This window comes from Ailuropoda melanoleuca, chromosome 9, assembly GCF_002007445.2.
Source record: "Ailuropoda melanoleuca isolate Jingjing chromosome 9, ASM200744v2, whole genome shotgun sequence".
NCBI lineage: Eukaryota > Metazoa > Chordata > Mammalia > Carnivora > Ursidae > Ailuropoda > Ailuropoda melanoleuca.
The window spans coordinates 3,890,217-3,908,695 of NC_048226.1; the positions used below are offsets into that span (position 1 = coordinate 3,890,217).

Below are 18,479 nucleotides of genomic sequence, written 5' to 3' on the forward strand. Positions count from 1 at the left end.
TTTTTTTTTTTTTTTTTTTTTTTTTTTTTTTTTTTTTTTTTTTTTTTTTTTTTTTTTTTTTTTCGGCGGTCCAGGGCGCGATCAACTCCCGGGCCTGGGTTTGCGAGTGTGAGAAGCAGTTTGTCGTCCTCCACGACTGGGTTTATGACAAGCAAAATGGAAATAGAAGTTTCGTGCAAAGGGAACAGCCGAAATAATCGTGACCCCCCTCCCCAACCCCCCTCCTGGAGCGTAGGAATAGTGGACTTTGACTCCGCTTTGAGACGGACCAGGGTGATGAAGTATGGAAGGAGCCGGGGTGAGGCTCCAGTCTTCGACACACGGAGTAAGATGCTCAGGGGAGAAGTTGAAATACTCTGTCCAAGTGACTAATGCTTGGGAGTATATAAAGTAATTTAAAAAACAGGATTAATTTCTCCTTGGCGTCTCTGAACAGTAGGCGCCGTGAGTCAGGGAGCCACTGTGCTAACAACACGATTAACTCCTTACATCTGCTCTCCCGACGGGAGCACGTGGTGAGGTGCTCCCTCCTTATTCCGGGAACAGTTATTATGCCCATTTTATAGATGAGGAAACTGATGCCTTAAGTGGTTCGGTGACTCTCCCCAGGTTGGGCAGCTGATGAGTGTTTGTAGAAGGATATTTCGTGCATCCACCGAGGGGAAGCCACAGCCTGACAGCGGCCACGGGGGTGGGGGGGTGGGGGGGGGTCAGTGAACCTGAGTTCCTGGATCTCTGTGTGCCCTGCTGCTGTGCTTAGCGCCGTTCAGACAGTTCTTCTCATGACCCTAAGACTTCTGCTGGGTGCTGGGTGGGTTTAGAGATCATGCTTTTCTGTATGGGGTTGGGGAGGAGTGGAAAGGGCTGAGATTGTCCTTGTAGCCTGATCTAGCTCCCACTGGTCAGTGGCTCTATGGCACCTCACTCCAGGTAAATTTCTGGAGTCATCTTACCCTGTGAACGTTATCTGTGGGGTCTGCAAGGTGTCGGGAGGAACCACAGGCAGGCCGAGAGGAATTTCAATGAAGGGAAGTGTGAGGGCTCCAGACCTCCATGAACAGGACAGAGGGGAGAGAAAGGGGCCAAGAGATTTGCTTAAGACTTTGGTGCCAATCCGGGAGATTTCACACATAGAGAAACTGTGGGTGATTATACCAGAGGCACACTGGTGGGGAAGCAGGTTTTCTGTCACATTTCCAGTGACCTCTTGGTAGACTATGAAAGGATTGCTTTGTGCAGTGGGAACATTTGAGGTTCTCAGATTTCATACTTAAAAAAAAAATGTATGGGGGGGAGGAGTTGGCAAATGTAGGTCTCAAGATGGAAGATAAAAGGGATCTGGTAATTTTAACTCTCTCTGCCACTCCCCCCCCCACAACTGACAGCACAAAACCAACTCAACACACTTGCATGATCAAAAACAAATATTGTAACTCTGTGGCTGAGATCAAATAGTTCTGTGGAAATGAAAATGTTTACTCATAAAAGCTTAAAGAAAATGTCAGAAGGTAATTTTTGTTTGTGGAGCATCAGGGAGGAGAAGCTTGGGGATCTTGTTTGAATGGAACGTGGCCTTCCTGTAGTTTTAACGTCGTTCGGTACAAGTCTGTTACTCACTTCTTGTAGGTGAGGGCTGCTGTAACTCCTGCCTACTTCCACCAGTTTCGGTATAGCCACTTCTGTAATTTATGGGAACGTACAACCCATGGCTGTGAATTGAGATGGAGCTAAGGCTAGATGAGCAGTTCAGACAGAGGAGGGTGGAGGGAGCCATTTTCACCGAAAATAGAACCAGTGTCATCCTTTCCGAGAGTTGAGTAGGATGAGGGGGAAGAACAGAAGGGCAGCCGGTGGAGGACCTCCCTGTGGTCCTGCAGCCCTGTTACGGCTCGACTGCGCAGCCGCGGCCAGGACTTGAGGGAAAAAATCTGAGTTTACTTCTTCCCCACTTAAAATGCTTTTCCTCTTTCAGACATTCACTGTTTTCCGCTTCTCTTCTGTGAAGTGTTTTGCATTAAGCGTGTGGTTTCCCCAATAAGTTTGTGTTTTCTCTCCCCGAGGCTGCTGTTTCCTACCTTCTCTCCTCAGACCTCTTTCTCCCCACACACACCTTGCCTCCCTTCACTGACAAACCAGGAGCCACAGACGGAGGAAAGCCTCATGTCCCTGCCGCCGGCTGTCCTGCGTGCAGCTGCCCTGGTGGCTTTCTTGCCACCTGTCTCAGTGGCTGGCCAGGCCTTCCTGTTGTCCCCCACTCAGGACTGTCCATCCTGTCCCCTCTTGCCTTGTCAGGCCACCTCCCTCCCTCCGGGGCCTTTCCTGTCCTTTCCCTTCCGTATACACATGGGTTTTAGTTCAGCACTGTCCAGGTGACCTTTCCACACTGATGGGAATGTGCTGTGTCTGCGTGGCCCAGTACGGCTGCCACCAGCCACATGTGGCTTTGGGGCACTTGAAATGTGTCTAGTGTGACCGAGGATCTGAATTTTTGATTTAACTGAAATAGCCACACGTGGGTATTTGCTGCCATATTGGAGAGCTTAGCTTTAGCTTCTGTCGTCTTCTCTCTCTTGCTTCCTTGCTCCCCTTCACCTGAACACATCTCAGGTGATATGTCCCAAACCCACTCTCTCCATTGGTTTCTTCTCCTACCATCCGTTACCCTCCACGCTCTGCAGTCCCACCCCCAACTGCAGGGTCCCTGGTAACCTGCGTGCTGTCAGATCTCTGTCCTTGTATTAGTCCCTTGGCCATGTTCCTCACCAGTGGCCACTCCCTCCTCCCTGGAACAACTCCCTCATTCCCTATCCTCCCATCACCCTCCAGCTTCTGGCCACCACGCTCTCCTGGTTTTCTACTCACCTTCCTGGTTGTTCCTCTTCAGTCTCCCTGCTGTTGCTCTTCTGACCTCTGAATGGTGGGGCTGCTTAGGGACTGGACTGGCTTCCTTTGTGCTGTTGATACTCTCTTCCTATAATGTTATCCAGCCCCCACCCCACCCCTGCTGGTGACTCCCATTTTTATTTCCAACACAGCCCTTCTTGGGGCTTCCAGTTCTTGTCCATGAATGGAGCTCTTGATACCCTTTCCAGCTCTCTCCTTCCCTTCATCTTCTCCGTCCCAGTCAGTGACCCCACCATGCACTCTCTTGCTGAGAGTGGTCCTTGCTTCTCCTCTCCCTCACCCTCCACATCCACGCCATCAGTGAGTCCCACCGTTCCACCTCCAGGATATTATCTGGTGTCTACCTCTCCTCATCATCATAGCTCCACTCTGGTCCTGGCCACCCTTGCCTCTTTCCTGGACCGAAGTCCTAACAGGTCCCCCAGCTTCCAGCCTGGATATCTCCAGTCCGTTCTCCACCCGGGAGCCCGAGTGACTGGCTTTTAAAATCGCAGATCAGATCATGTCATGCTCTTCCTTGAACACCCTTCAGCCAAAGGGGGCTGGTCTGTGCCTCGTCCCCAGCTTCCCCCATCACTCTGGCCTTCTGCTAATGTGAGCCTTGTTTCTGTTCTTGCTCTGCCTGGGCTGTTCCTGCCCTGGCTCTGCAAATACTTTCCTCCTCCTCATGCTTCTGATTCCACCATCAGGGTTCACCTGCAGAGTCTTTGCTGAGCACCGCCATTACTTGCTAACGTTGCCACACCTTTTCGTCTGCAAGAGCTCACCACAGCACACCTGCAGTCATTTGGGCTTTGTTTACGTATTTATAATCTGTCTTCCCTGTAGCATCCCACAAGGATTGAGTCTTAGCTTTTTCACCAGCATCTCTCAACACCTAGCACAGTGACTGGCACCTAATAGGCCCCCAGGATTTTTTGATGGAGTTAATGCTTGACTGTGGTGCCTTGCTTGGATGCTGGCCTGGAAGTTGTGATAATTTTTGGATTACCTTTCGTATGGCTTGCTTAATTGAGGGTTGCAAGGGCCAAGAGAGAAAGAAACCACATTTGGATGCAATTTTCTTTTAATGCTAAAGCGAGCCATTTAGCTCTTATTATGACTTGTGTTAATTTTCGGGCTGTCAGCTGTCATCCGAGTATTGGGGCTGTAAATTATCTTTTTACCCACCTGCAAAAGGTAACAGAGAAGCTGGCTTGCCCACTGTTGGGACTTTTAGCTGATTTTGCCATTGTTTACAAACAAGGTCTACTGTAGCTCTGTTTGGCTTCAGTTTACACTCATTTATTCTGTCCAGCCAAGATTACACTGCAGTGTGCGGCGGGCACAATCGTGGTTATCTGACACCTTGGGCTTTCTTTCAGTAATCTAGACTGGTTAGCTTTCTGTTGCTGTTCATTCCTTCCCCTCTAATTTTCCGTTCCTCCTGCAAAGTAGGGACTTTGCTCTGAGGTTCATGTTGAATAAAACAGATATCGCCTCTCAGATACATTGATGGAACTTGTCTTTCTTGGTCCTGTCTTGGGTTTTCTAAGCTTCACTTCCTAAGGTTCATTCTATCTGTTCATCTGTAAGGCATTTGGAGGGTCTGTTAGGGATGCAGGATGAGCAGACCTACTAGGTCACTCCTGCCCTTATGGAGTTTGTATTTTAGAATTGGAGGTAAGCCACATGGAGAAGTACCAGCTTTATGTGTGAGTTGAAACAAAATGTTGTCATCCATAGGGTGTTGGAGGCGGTGCCAGCCTATTTGGGGTACTTAGGACAGATGCCCCTGTATGCTATAGGGAGTGCCAGGGGGCTTTTAGCATTTAGGATCACCCTCATTATGTTGAGGGCCCTTAGTGTCACCTTCTGTGCCAGAGTTGGAAAGAACCACAGTATTTGGAATAGGGCAGGCACTAAATAGCTATGTATGGGATGAATGAGTGAAGGAATAGGAATGAGTGAATACTCTTCGGGTTGACTTTTACTTTGGGGAGATGCCATCCTTCTTGTTGGAAGCAGCCCTGAAACCCCTTATCCTTGAGGGTTTGACGATGGAGTTTGACAAGGGCATATTTGCAGTGCCTACACAGTCCCTTGAAGGAGGACTCAGAGCGGAGCAGGGGGTTTGTCAGGTGGACGTGGTGATTTGTGTAAATCATTAGCTTTCTTTTGTATAGTGGCTCCTGGGGAACTTAGAGTTAAATATGTGGTCACTCGTAGCAATGGACCTCATCCATTACCTTTATTCCTCACTTCCTCTTACAGCCCTACCCTTGTTTACCTTCACTCTTGCTCATCTACCAATTTTTTTTTTAACAAAATGAAAATAGCTTTTTTTCTAATTATAAAAATGCTACATGTACGTACTAAAACATAACAGCATAAAGAAGGAAGTGAAAATTACTTGTTATCCCACGTCTCAGGGATGACCTCCGTCAGCAATCTGCTGTCTTTGCAGACTTCTTCCCGTGTATCTGTGTCTCTGTGTCTAGATGTAGGTCTACCTGGAACAAATGTATTTTTAACAAAATGGAATCATATCCTACATCTGCTTTGTAACATAAGTTTTGCAACTTAAAATACCTTGAGTGGACATCTTTTCATGCCAGGAACTATAAATACACATCAGCATACAAATCCACACCTACTTCTAGGTTGTCGTTTTGCTAAATTTTATACATCTTTGTAAACTTGTTTGAATGCCTTCTAGAACAAGGCAGGGTATTTGAAGAAAAAAAAAAAAAAGACGTTTTGACAATTCCTTAAAGCAGTCGGTTGCTCTAAATGAATTACCGAAGGAAAGAAATGCTAGAGAAACCAGCATCACAATTAACATTGGGGAATTTGCGGCGACTGTGTAATTTTGGGTGAGTCACTGCTCCTTAGTGAATCTTGGTAAGAACATCAAGGATTCATCGTTGTTGCTAAGGGTGGTTGGTGGACTAGGACCCAGCTGCTCAGATTGTTTCTGCCTGTTTGGAAGTATCGGGGCAGAGTGATTCTCCTTTCAAACCTGGAAGAGAAGGTTCTCTGCAAGCAGAAAGCACCCATGTCGTCCCCCGCCCCCTTGCCTCTTCTGCGTTAAAGCCCTTTGACTGGTGGGCACCGCAGTCCCTCCTTCAGAGAGTTCCCTTGGCAAGAAGGTTGGTAGGGACATATATATGGGAAGGATTGATTATATTCCCTGCTTCCGTTGTAAGGCGATTAAAACACACACAAAACCTGGATAAATCCTGTTCACCTCAGCCAGCACAGGCATCTCAAACCTGTGGAAATAGACTTCCCTTTGGTCCATGGGGTGGGGGTGGGGGTGGGAAGCACTTGAAAAGAAAAACTTGACTCCACCTTTCTCAAAAATGCAGTAAGCACGAAACTCCTATGACATTGTATGTCAGTTAGGCTTCAATAATTCTTTTAAACAATGAAAAAAAAAAGGTGAACAGCAGTCCAAAAACAGATTTACAATAGAGAAAAAGCATTTTTCAGAATATTAGAAATCTCAGGTGCCAAGTCCTGACCTTCTAGATTTTGAGAGTTAGACTTTGTTTCCTCCCCAGTGTGTCCGCGTTTCTAGATGTGGTGCAGTGTTTCTGGGTTTGGAGGTGAGCACTGGCATCGTGGCACAGTTTCCTAGTGGGGTGCGCTTGCGGGGGCAGTGGCAGGTTGGGAGCCTTGCTAAACCACGATGAAGTCTCCAGCATTTCTGCCGCCGGGCGCTGTTCGTCATATGGTATCGTTCTGGTAGAATTTATTTAAATTATATTTCAAATTAGCTTGTTAGAATAAAAATATGCTTGTGGGGAACACATTTAGACATTTGTCAACGACTAGAGAGATTTAAGGGAAAAAAATTTTTATTCACAAGCCTGATTGATGGTCCTGTTATTATGGCTCTGGGGAATTGGGGACCATGGCATCACCACCAGCCAAAGCAGTTAGCCTGAGAGGGGTGCGTTAAGAACCTAGGTTGGTATACAGGTGTCTCCCAGCGGAATCGAAGCTGGGTCCCAGTTGAGGGAGGGGCCCTTTCTTTTTGCCTTGCCCTGGGGACGTCACAAGTTAGGGCGGCTGAGGCTCTTTGTCCGTTGGCTCTGGGGGGTACTCTCGTCTGTGGATTATTGGGTCGGGGGTATCCACAGGGACCCAATTAGTGAGGAATATCACAGACCCTGCTGCCTGGGCACTGGATTCCTTCTGGGATCTCTAATTGGGAAGGCTTTTAATGGAGTTGTTCGGATACATGGAGAGAAGGAGAATTGCTTTGACTTCTTTGCCCCGGGGGAGGAGGGGACGGGGAAGGTCCTCATGGGGGAAAGGAATGGAGCCTGTTCTGGGAGGCTCCGAAGGGCTGGAAGAGGAGCTCCCCTAGAGCTGGCTTCCAGGCCACTTTCAGCTGCTGCAGTTTGAGGAAGAGCTCTCTGACTCCTCCGAGTGACCGAAGGGAGAACTCTCGCCCAGTGGCTCACCTCAGGGTCACTGCGGCCATTTGTCAGGGGTCCAGGAGGATGGTGAAGTGAAGTACAAACCCAGCCCCCCGGGCTGTGTGCTCGAACCAGGCATTTTCTCTCTCAGACGTCACTGTCCTCATCTGTTACACGCACAACGAGGGGACTGAGCGAGGGGATGAGTCTAAAGCACTTAGCACAGTGCCCGGCACGGAAGTGCTCAATGCCCGGTGGCTGGGTTTATCATCCTTGTCATTGTCCTCGCCATCATGTCTGCGTTGGGTGGGGTTTGGCGGGTGACCCCTGAGGAACCTTCTGGAATATGTGGTCAGGGATATCCCATTCCTCATCTTGGATCCTCTTGGGCTCCCCCCCCTCCCCGCTTCAGTCCTCAGCTGCTTGCTCCCAGTCTCAAGCCCTGCCAGAGTCGACTCCCTGTCACCGGGCAGCCCTGACAACATGAAGCCTGCTCTCTGCAGCCTTGCTCATAGCACGAAACCTCTCCGGTTGGTGTGGGTGCAGGAGGGTCACTGGCCAGAGGATGGTGAAGGTCAGCAGAGCCGACCCATGGATGCCAGCAGGAAAGCCAGTCTGCCAACCAGTTGTTTTCATGGGGAGGTGTAAATGTGGATGACAGAATGAGGGGTTTCTCCCCGTTCTGGGCATCAGACCAAGGATTCATGTTGCCAGTCAGAGAACCCTCCATTTGATTATTCATATATTCATTCATTCATTCATTCATTCAAGAAATTCAAGAGACCATCCACGTCTGTGCCCCCCTGAGGCTTGCAGTCCAGTGGGGAAGGAGGACATCAGACATTACCTCAGGGATCAGCGCAGGGAATATGGGGCCGGGGGCCGTGTGGACTGTGTACCAGTAGGTTTCAGGGCCTTGTGGTTTGTGAACCTCACCTGTTCCGCCAAACTCTTTTCTCATCACCCCCATCTCTTCATCAGTTCCTGTATTTCTTGAGCCTCTGACCAGTGACCACCGCCTGGCCGTCAAGCGCCATCTCTGGGCCAGGCACCAGGAAGACAGGGTGTAGAACAGGGTCCTTCCCCTCCTGAGGGAGAAGGATGGTGACAGGTCATGAGGGCACTGAGACAGGCCCTGCTGTTGAAATAGGAACAAGGATAAAGTGCTTTCTTCTGTGAGAGGGGTGAGAAGGCTTCTTGCAGGACGTGACCTTTGAACTGGGTGTAGGAGTTTCCAGGCAGATGAGGAGGAGTTTGGGTGGGGTGGTGGGAGACATGTAGACACGGAGCACTGCCCATGCCCATGGGAAGTGGTGAGCATGGGGCCTGAGCACAGAGACCCTGAGCTCAGTCCTGGCTTCCCACTCATCTGGCTGTGTGACCTGGAGCTAGACACTGACCTCCTTTGAACGTCAATGTCCTTATCTGTGAAATGGAACAATAATAGTACTGACATCATAGGGTCGTTGTGAAGAGTCGAGGAAGCGCACATTTTGATGTGCCTCAGCTGTGAGTAGTGGGCAGGGAGGTGAGGGAGAGCGTGAGGTGCCCAGCCAGCTCAGGAGCACAGAAGGTTGGGGGGAGGTAAGCCTGCTGCGCCACGGTGCTGGGACTTAGTCCTGTGGGTGGCAGGGAGCCAGCCAGAGATGAGGCCGCAGGGAGGGGAGCAGGTGGTCCGGGGACCAAAGAATGAGACCTGGCCGAGGTGGCGGCAGGCAGTGAGCTCGGGGAGCAGGAGAAGACAGGGTGGGAGGCGGAAGCGTGCTGTCTACCTGGGAGTTTGGACTTCAGTCTACAGTCCAGGAGAGGACATCTTTGGGCTTGAAGACGAGAGCAATACTGGGAGCAAGAAAGTTATTCCAGAGGCTGTCGCGGAGAGGGCAGTGTGGAGAGTTAGTGGACCATGTCGGGAACAGAGGGGAGGAGGGGAGAGAGAAGACACAGCACAGGCGTATGTGGTGTCAACCTCGCCCTGTTCAGTAAGGGATCCGAGGCAGCTTCCGGGAATACTTGAAATACAAGAAAATGGACAATATATGTCCGGCACCCTGCTGGGAAGGCTGGAGAGTCTTTCCTATAGCGTCACTAAATTGGGACACAAATGAGGCCATCACTTCATGAGACATTGGCAGTGGGGTTACTGTGTCAATATCTCACCTAACTCTCACAGCGCCCACTTTTGTGGTTGGGAAACTGGCCTGGACTGATTCAGTGATCCGAGCAGTTTCCCACAGGAAGGGGCAGAGTTTTGGGAATCCGGCTTGAGTCTGGGAGCAAAACCCATGTTCTTCAGATGCACTTCCTGGGGGCCACATCCCCCATGCAAGTCATGTGGCCCATGGACCCACAGCTCTTGATTGCTGGGATGAGGGAAAGGAAGAGGCTGGGTTGCCAGCCACTCAGATGTTTCTCAATGGTGTGATGGGTGCCATTGGCTGAGGTTGGGATCACAAGAGGAAGTTCAGTTTTTTTGGGGGGAGGGCAGTTAGAGCTTAGTTTGGGTGGATATGATGAATTTCCATTGGTGGTGGATCTTTCATGGGGTGGCCTCTGTAAGGGGAAATTCGGCTCTGGCACTCAGCAGTCAGAAGAGAGCCACAGGCATGGATTTGGGAGCCATCATTTCTAGATTTGGTCTCCCAAGGAGAGGACAGGTCAGGAAGATGACAGTGCAGCTCTGGGTAAGGATGACAGCTGAAGGGATTGAGAAGAAGCCAGTGGATGAGACAGAGGCCAGAAGCATCTGAGGAAAGCAGAGGTGAGAGATGTCTTGGGAGCCAGAGGAGAGGAGGCTGAGCGGGTGGCTGCTCTTGGGGCCATGGCCTCAGAAAACTTGGAGAAAGGTGGGGACCCAAGGTGTACCCTAAGTCCCGCAGTGTGGGGCGGGTGTTAGGGCATGGATGGATTTTAAGGGGAGCTCTAGGCCAGTGTAAAGCTCCAACCCATTTAAGTCCTGTCAGGGAGTGGGTACGTGGTGAGGAGTAGACAGTCTGGCCAAAGATGGAGGTGAGCTGGCGGCTGAGTCAGGTGGAAGGAAGGTTGACTTTGTCTCATAAATTGAGTGTGTTGGGAGCTGAGGGCAAAGGAAAGGAGGAGACCAGAGATACTAGAGACAGTGAGGCAGGAGGAAACTAGAGCCAGAGCCTCTGGGGAGGAGTGAGCCTCCAGAGCGCCCGGAGGGTCTCCTCTGAGACGAGATGCGGTGCAGGAATGGAGGCATTCTGAGGCTGTGGCGGGACGGGGAACGAGGAGCTGGGCGGGCTGGCTTTCCTGCTCAGCATGAGCTAAGGAACTGATTGGAGGATCAGGGTAGAGGAGGAGGAAATAAATGCTTTCCTGCATCTGGTTGTGGAGGTTGGGGCAGGTACACACTTGTCAGTAACCTTGAGGGCCCACCTGGAGCTCCAAGAGCAGGAGCTTGTGAAGGTGCCCGTCGCCACAACTAGAAAACTCGCCAACGTGCCCAGCGACCTGGGAGCAGGAGCAGAGGCAAGGGGTCCCGGACCCGGATGTGGGCATACAGAGACGGGGTGGGCTGGACTTGAGTGCTGTGCCATCCGCAGCCGGGGGATGCCATGCGGGAGGAGGGGGAGCCTGCTCCATTCCCATCAGTCACCTTTCTGCCCTCGCTTCTCCGAGTGGCCAGTGTTCTGTTTTAATAACTCTCCCAGACCCTTTCTCAAAAATGCATTAAAATTCTTGCCAGCATGACCTCTCTGAGTAATGAGATCTGTAAGTTTATTAACCTCTGTGAGAAGCAGACTTCCTTGTCCACGGGAGCAGATAATCTCTTGGAGGGATGAACGTTAATGTGCTGACCTGGAGGGTAAGCTCCACACCTGAGGGCAGAAGCAGGGTGGTGCCAGATTGTCAGTGCCCCCACCCCCGTGGGGTTTCACAGGTGTGTCGTGGAAAGTGGGCTGGTTGCTGCTGCACTTCACCCCTCCCCCTGCCCCACTCAGGGAGTCTCACGGTGGCCCAAAGTCGAGCTGGCCAGAGAGCCCGAGTTGTAACAAAACCTGTCTCTCTAGATGAGCCTAATTCTTTAAGAAGGGGAGAGAAGGAGATGGAAGCGTTGTCTCGTGCAGACAAGAATATCTAGACTGTGTGTTCATTTGCAAAGGCCTGGGAACCCCCTAGAATTGGCATGGACATTAGGATACTTGCTCTCCGGCCGTGTTGAAACACGTCCTCTGTCATCCCATCCCAGTGCCGGTCTTCACATGCGCACATGTGTTGAACACTTGACGGAAACTACTTGCTCGGCCCCAGCGCAGTAGCAGTGACCTGTGACTTCAGCCTCATTTGTTTGGCATTTCAAGCCTGCTGTAACCTAGCCTGACCGGCCTGTCTTCTGCGTGCCCTGAGTACGTGGCCCATGCCCCTGTATATTGCTTATCACCTAAAACATTTCATTCCGATGCAATGTTATGTCAGCGTATCATCCCCTGCCGCTCTCCCATCCTTGACCACCAGACCAGCCGGTCCAATGGAACTGTCAGTGCCACATATGGAATTTTTCATGTTCTAATATCCACATTAAAAAAGCAAAAAGAAACAGGTGAAATAAGTTGTAATGTGTTTGAAGCCAGTATATTCCAAAATATGGTTTCAACATGTAATCAATAACGAGCAAATCAGACACGGTCCCTCTTACCATGGAATTTACATTTTAGTGAAGGAGAGGGATTCTACATGTCTCCCTACATCTGGTCGAAAATGGATGCGCAAACAAGATGACCTGCAGGTTGTGCTCAGCGCCGTGAGGGAACGAAGCAAGGGCTGAGACAGACTTTAGAGTGCAAGGCTCGGAGACGCCTCCCTAGACATGACATTTAAGCTGCCGCCTTGTGCAAAGAACGGGAACGGAGCACTCCAGGTCAAAGGAGGGGCAGGAGTACAGCCTGAGAGTGGGAAGGAGCTGCCCGGAATGTTTGAGAAATTGAAATCAGTAAGATTGAAGGGTTTCACCAGGGATGTGATACACTCCTCCTTCAGTTTTAGGAAGATTACGCCTGTGCTCTGTGGAGACTGGAGAAGAAGGGGACAAGAATTGGAGCAGGGTCAAGGTTCCTGGGCTCCAGGTGACCGAGGATGCTGTCTGAGGCTAAGAAGGTCGCAGAGGAGAGGGAGAGGAGTGGGCAAATTCCTTGGAGCTTGGGGATGGGTTTGCCAGGACTTTCAGAGGGACTAGATGTGGAGTAAGGGATGGAGGGGGGGAATAGGAGGACTCCTTTGTTTTCTGGTGTAAGCACCCAGTAGATGTGGGGAAACGTGGAGGAGGAGCAGGTCAGGAGTGGGGCTGGGGAGTCAAGGTCAAGAATCCACATGTCGAGCTTGAGGCAGTGAGTGGAGTGGGGGAGAAGGCGGTTAACTATATGTGTGTGGGGCTCAGTGGAAGTCAGACTGGAGATAGGGCAAGATCATGATGGAGAGAGGGTGGGCAGGGGAGGAGAGGGCTGGGGGTCAAGCCTGGAGCACCCCTGTGTCCATGGTGGTACAGGACAAGGAGCCCGCCAGGAAGAGGGATAGGAGCGCCGGGGATGGAAGAGGAACTGGGCTGATGGCATCGGGGTGGCTGATGGAGAAGTGTCCCAGGAGGAGGGCTTGGGCATTCGTGTTGCTCTGCTGAGAAGTGGCCTCTGACCGGGAGGCAGCGGTACCTGCTGGCGGCCCTCACGTGAGCCGGGTCAGCGGTGAGGTAGAACCACGGGCCACGTGGTTGACAACGAGGGAGGCTGGGAAGCAGAGAGGGAGTGACGAACAGGACAAGAACACGAGAAGCCGCTGGTGAAGGGAAGATGTGTTTAAGACAGGAGGACCCCAGCGCACATGGATGCGGAATGCCGGAGAGAAGGCGGGTGATGGAGGAGCCAAGGCCCACAGGGGAGGACAGGGGAAGGGCTGTCCCTTGGAGGGGGGAGGGAGGCCCCAGCAGGGGCAGATGCAGGCAGGTTTGGGTATGGAGGAAGGTGCAGGAGCTCTGATTGTGGCTCCTGTTTTCTCCAAGAAGTGTGGGGCAGGGTCACTAGCCGAGAGCTGGGGTGGAGGGCAGGGTGTGGGAAGTTTGAGCAGAAGAAGGTGTGGATTGTCTGGGAGTGTGTGGCAAGCCTACTAGAGAACCCCAAGCTTGCGGGCCACTGCAGAGTGACAGTTTGAGGTCAGAGAACATGAATTTAGAGTGAAACTTGTCCACCCAGTTTTGTGATGTTGCCCAGTTGCTTGGGTGTGGGCCTGGAGGGGGAGGATGGCAGGGTGCACCTGGCTGGGGAGGTCGGGTCCTCACACGGGATTGGCAGCAGTGACAAACCCAGGGGTTGGGTCGGGGCTGTGGAGGACAAGAGGGAAGCCAGGAGGGGGCTGGTGGAGAGCGAGTATGTTAGTGGATTGGAGGTGTCTGTGAGATGGGAAATACATAAGCAAGCGAGCTGGAATGATGGGTCGTGTGGGCAAGAAGCCAGGGACCCGAAAGTCACCTTCTGAGGGGGTGCTTTCCTGGAGACGAGGGGTCCCATGCCTGGCTGTGGGAAAGCGCCACTGAAGGGTGCAGGGAAGAAGGCATTGCAGCGGAGGATGGGGAACGGAGTCCAGGGTGTTGGGGGTTATCCAGGTGCGTGGCGACCGTGACACGTGGTAGGCAGCGAGCGAAGCTTGGCCCAGAGCCGAAGCCCCTGGTCAGCGGCAGGAAATGACTTGGAGGCTGGTGAGCACGGTGGGAGGCAGGTGGCTGGGATGGCCTAGCCTCCAAGGGCGTGGAGAAATTCTCCAGCTAGGGCCGCAAGGACACCATCATCTCTCTCCCCGGGTGTTGTGCCCACGTGCGAGGGGAGAGGAGCAGAGCTGTGTGCAGTCCTCGGGTACCAGCCTGGTTTCAGGGAAGGCGTGAAGGTGAAGGGAACACCCCGGCTGGACTGCTGGTGTCTGCGGATCTCTGGACGGATATCAGCAAGTCTGTGGAGGAATGGACAGCCTAGGGAAGGGCCTGGAGCCCGAGTGAAGCCTGAGGCCAGGAAGGTGTGGTCTCTCGGCTCTCCCAAGAAGGGGTGGGGAGTGTTCATGTCTTGGGGTGTGGTGATGGGGCAGATCTTTCAGAGCATGTGAGAGACTCGGGGCCTTCTAGTTGAAGGTGAGCTCGGTGTGAGTCAGCCCTGGGATTGTGTCCATCCCAAATGCCCACAGAAATGTCGAAAACCTTTGTCGAAGCATGGAATAGCTATAATAAGGAAGGTGATGGGTCTGCCTTGCTGTGCAGCTAGAACATTTGATTCTGGCACAGAGTTCATCCAAATTTAGATGTGCGGAAGGCTATCTGGAGGAGGGGCAGCAGAGCGGAGGGGCTGGACACATTCTGTGAGGGTGGCTTTTGTTTGCTTTTGTTTTTAAATATTTATTTGTTACTCCCAACGTGGGGCTCGAACCCACAGCCCTGAGATCAAGAGTCGCATGCTCCACCGACGGAGCCAGCCAGGCGCCTCCCTGCCCCCTTCCCAGCTCTGTGAGGGTGGGTTGAAGGACGTCTTAAAGAGTGGTCTCTCCATTCAGTTCAGGGGTCTGTGAATATGCTTTTCTGGGGAGATAGCCATTGTTTTTGTCAGGTTTTCAAAGGGTCTTTGACCCAAAAGAGATTAGAACCACTGTTGAAAAGACTTTGGGGTGCATTTAGCTGGAGAGGGAGAGCTGGGGTCGGGAGATGTGGGTGGGGGAGGGGAGAGCAGTTTCCGTGCAGGCGACCAGCTGTCACTTGGGGGAAGGGGCTCACTCTGTGTGGGCTCAAGTGCTGGAACCTGAGTCAGGGAGAGGGAGGCACAGCGAGCCTGCGTTTGGCTCTGTGGGCATCTCAGGGAACCTGCAAACACCTGTCACAGGTGGGGTCTGCACGGGCAGGTAACAGAACGGGGAGGCCGGTGATGCCAGCAGGAAATTTCTCCAGCAGTTCTTGTTTTGAGGAGTAAACAACTAGGGGGTGTTGTCGGATTTTCTCCATCCTCAGGGAGAGTGTCTCTGAGACAAAGCCCCACGCAGGTGCTCAGGTGCGCAGCTCTGGGCTCCAGGGGCCCTGGGAAACCTGCCTGCATTTCCGGAGACCGAGAATTAACTACCATCTCCGGGAGTGGGCCGTCCACTTGTCTGGGGGCCTCAGTTGACTCCTCCATGATGGGGAAGGTTGTTCCTTATGGCATTGCCTTAGCTCCTCCCCACGTCTCATTCAGGGTGGTGAGCCCGTGGTCTCTGGCACTGGGTTCCCTGTGGAGCTGGTTGGAGCTCGTGGGCCTGGGTTGAGCACAGCTTTCTGTCTTAGGGCAGCCCCCATATACCCCCGCACCCAGTGTGTTCGAGGGATGGTTGGGCTCCTACCTTACTTTGGCACCAACAGAATCAGATCCGCTAAATTTAAAAGTGACTCCCATGAGAGAAAAGTGATGATTAATCAAGTTTGGCTCTGTCAGGACTTCCTTTTTTTGTTTTGTTTTGTTTTGTTTTCTCTCAATCTTTTTTCTAAAAACAGGCATGCCTCACCAAGGTTGGAATATTCTGGAAGACTGGAATTGGAATCCCACAGTCTGATTGAAAGCCGTATCACTTGCTTTAAGGAAGAGAGCTAAAAAAAGCCACTCCTTGGCTTTGCCCATGAATTTTAAATGTTCTGAAAATGTTGCCCACAAAGGAAACAATGTCTCATTCCTTAAATAATTAAGTAGAGTATACCGAGAGCCGGGTATCACCCAGGTCTGGTCACACTGTAGCCTCCAGGGGCCTCTTCCTCAAGGGGAGAGCTTGGGTGGGTGCCCGAGCAGGTTCTCCTCAGGAAAATCGATGAGGCTTCAGACAGCTTCCTTTCAAGCGTTTGGTGAAATTGGTGCAACCCCGGAAATGTCATGAAAGAGGAGGAAGATGGCATGTGCTTCCTCTGGGAAGTTGCCTCGGTCGGTTGTTTGCGTTAGCCCTGCAAACTTGCAGTTGGCCTTATTTGTCCCCTCCCTGCCACGTGACTGCCCGCGAGTGATGACAGTGGCCTCAGGCCAAGTCCGTCCTCGCAACCGCTATAGTACTGGCACTGATTTCTATATGTCCTTGGTGGAAATTTCTGGAGAATCTGTAGGGAAGAGAAGGCTACCTCCCGCCAGGAGCACTGGTGGCATCTCAGAACTGGCCGACCATTTCCCAGCCGCCTGCCCACCCGCCTGTTCTGTGGTGACGGAGGAGGCGTACCACTGAGGCGCAGCTCGGTAGGTGCTGGACAGACATAGGGTCATGCCAGACGGTCGTTATGCTGTCGTCCTGTGTCTCTGCAGACAAGTGAGTTCAGCAGGGGGAAGGGAACTACTGTGTATTGATTACTGATACCTATCATTTCATTCAAGCTGTGTGATGTACGGCTGAGGAAAAGGGCGTTCGGAGAGGGTGAGTTACTGGGTTAGGGTAATGCCTCCAGGATAAGAGGCGCTGGCAGCCGTTATATATGTTGTCCAGCTCTGAGGGTCACGCTCTGCAAGACTTCTACGGTTCCTTGACAAAAACGATGTTTGTTTCAGAAGTACGACTTGCAGTCTAAACTGTCATTGAGAAAGACGTGCCTCAGGGAAGTTCTGTCAGTAGGCCTTTAAAAGGAAGGAGTTCAAAGCAGGGATCTGCTCAGATGTGCTCACGGCTGTTCACACATCTGTCTGAGCGGCCCACAGATTTCTTCCACCCAGAATCTCCTGAGCCATTCTGCTTTGTTTCCTTCCTCATCCTTCTGTCTCAGGTTCCTGCAGAGGTTCTCAGGATGACTTAATTCCTCAGTCTCGTTGGACTGTACACTGTGATCACATCTACTGGGACGTTATTCAGATCACGCAGTAGGAATCTAAATCTCCGATAAGTAATCCTGTTAGTCTGAGTCTACATCTGATCAGTGATAGCAATACTGATCTTGACAGGAGCAGGGACTAAGCTCTCCAAAGCCCAGGTTGCTCACCCTCTTCTTGGCAATGACTCAGAATCCCACGTATCTGTCAGGGGTTCACACTTTGGGAGGTTGCCTGCGTTGTTTGCCTCAAAGATGCATGAGAGCTCTTTTTCCTTTCCTTTCCCTTCCCTTTCCCCTTCCCTTTTCCTTCCCCTTCCCTTTCCCCTCCCCTTTCCCCCTTCCGCCTTCCCCTTCCCTTCCTTTCCTTTCCATGTTCTGGCTGCATTGTTGTGGCTGGGCTCTCCTGGCTGTAACAGAGGACTTGCTCATGAGGAACCTGAGTGGAAAGGTGGAAAGGTGGAAAGGTGCCTTAGTGATGTGGTTTTCAGGAGTGCTTTGCCAATCAAACCGCACTCTATCTCCGTAGAAGTTGAAGGTTTCAAGTCCCTTCATCCTAGGAAAGGGGTCAGACCGAGTCTGAAGTAGTGAAATTTGGTGCTCTCCTTGCATCTTATAAAAATTGTTCGGTTTATTTATATGTCCCTTTCCCCGGAGCAAATCTCATACCCGCTAATGGTTAAACTAACCTGGTGAATGATGAATGCACCTTGAAAAGGAAGTCACAGGCTGGCATGATGATCTGAAACATGGATGGGACCTTGTTATGTGTTTTTTGCTGGAAGAAGTTCATGGTTGAGGGTCTTCTAGGTCATCTGTTTTAGGAATGAAAATATTCAAGTGGTTGGTAACAGGTAACATCAGTCTCCCCTCGTCTGTAGAATCACACGTTTGCATGGCAGAGGCAGAAACCACGTCTGTCCTCCGGTCTCCATGTCCAGGGGCTTCTGGTGTTGTGTGCTTGGGCTTATCAGAGTCAACACGTGTGTGGAGGTGGCAGCCAGCTGGCTGGGGGAGGGGGGAAGAGCTCAATTCCAGGTGGAGCTTACCTTCCCTGCAGCAGAGTCAGCCCAGCCGTGCACGTCTTAAACCTACTTCTGCCCACTTAAGCCGTATTTACTGAGTACCTCCAGGGAGGACTAAGACAGATTTGGCCCTGTCCTTGTAGAGCTTATGGTACAGCAGGGAAAATGAATGTTGATTCTAATTCACTCATTCATTCAACAAGTATTCGTTTAGTGTCTGTATTTGCACCAGGAGCTGTTCATGTACTGGGGATATCAGTAACCACACAGACAAGAATCCCAGCCTTCACGATGCTTACATTCAAATGACACACATAACAAATCAAAATATAACAAATAAGTACATTTTAGAGA

General features: G+C 51.5%; 1 protein-coding gene across 2 annotated transcripts in view; it reads left to right on the forward strand.

The window, feature by feature from the left end:
• HOMER2 (homer scaffold protein 2) overlaps positions 1-18,479 on the forward strand; it is an 86,611-nt gene that overhangs the window by 4,749 nt on the left and 63,383 nt on the right. The window contains exon 1 of one of the 2 annotated variants that reach the window (XM_034667821.1): positions 16,404-16,540. The exons of the other annotated variant lie outside the window; for it this stretch is intronic. The gene's annotated coding sequence lies outside the window, so the exon portion shown is untranslated. Of the gene's footprint in view, positions 1-16,403; positions 16,541-18,479 lie in introns of those variants that run through there. 2 annotated transcript variants of the gene reach the window in all.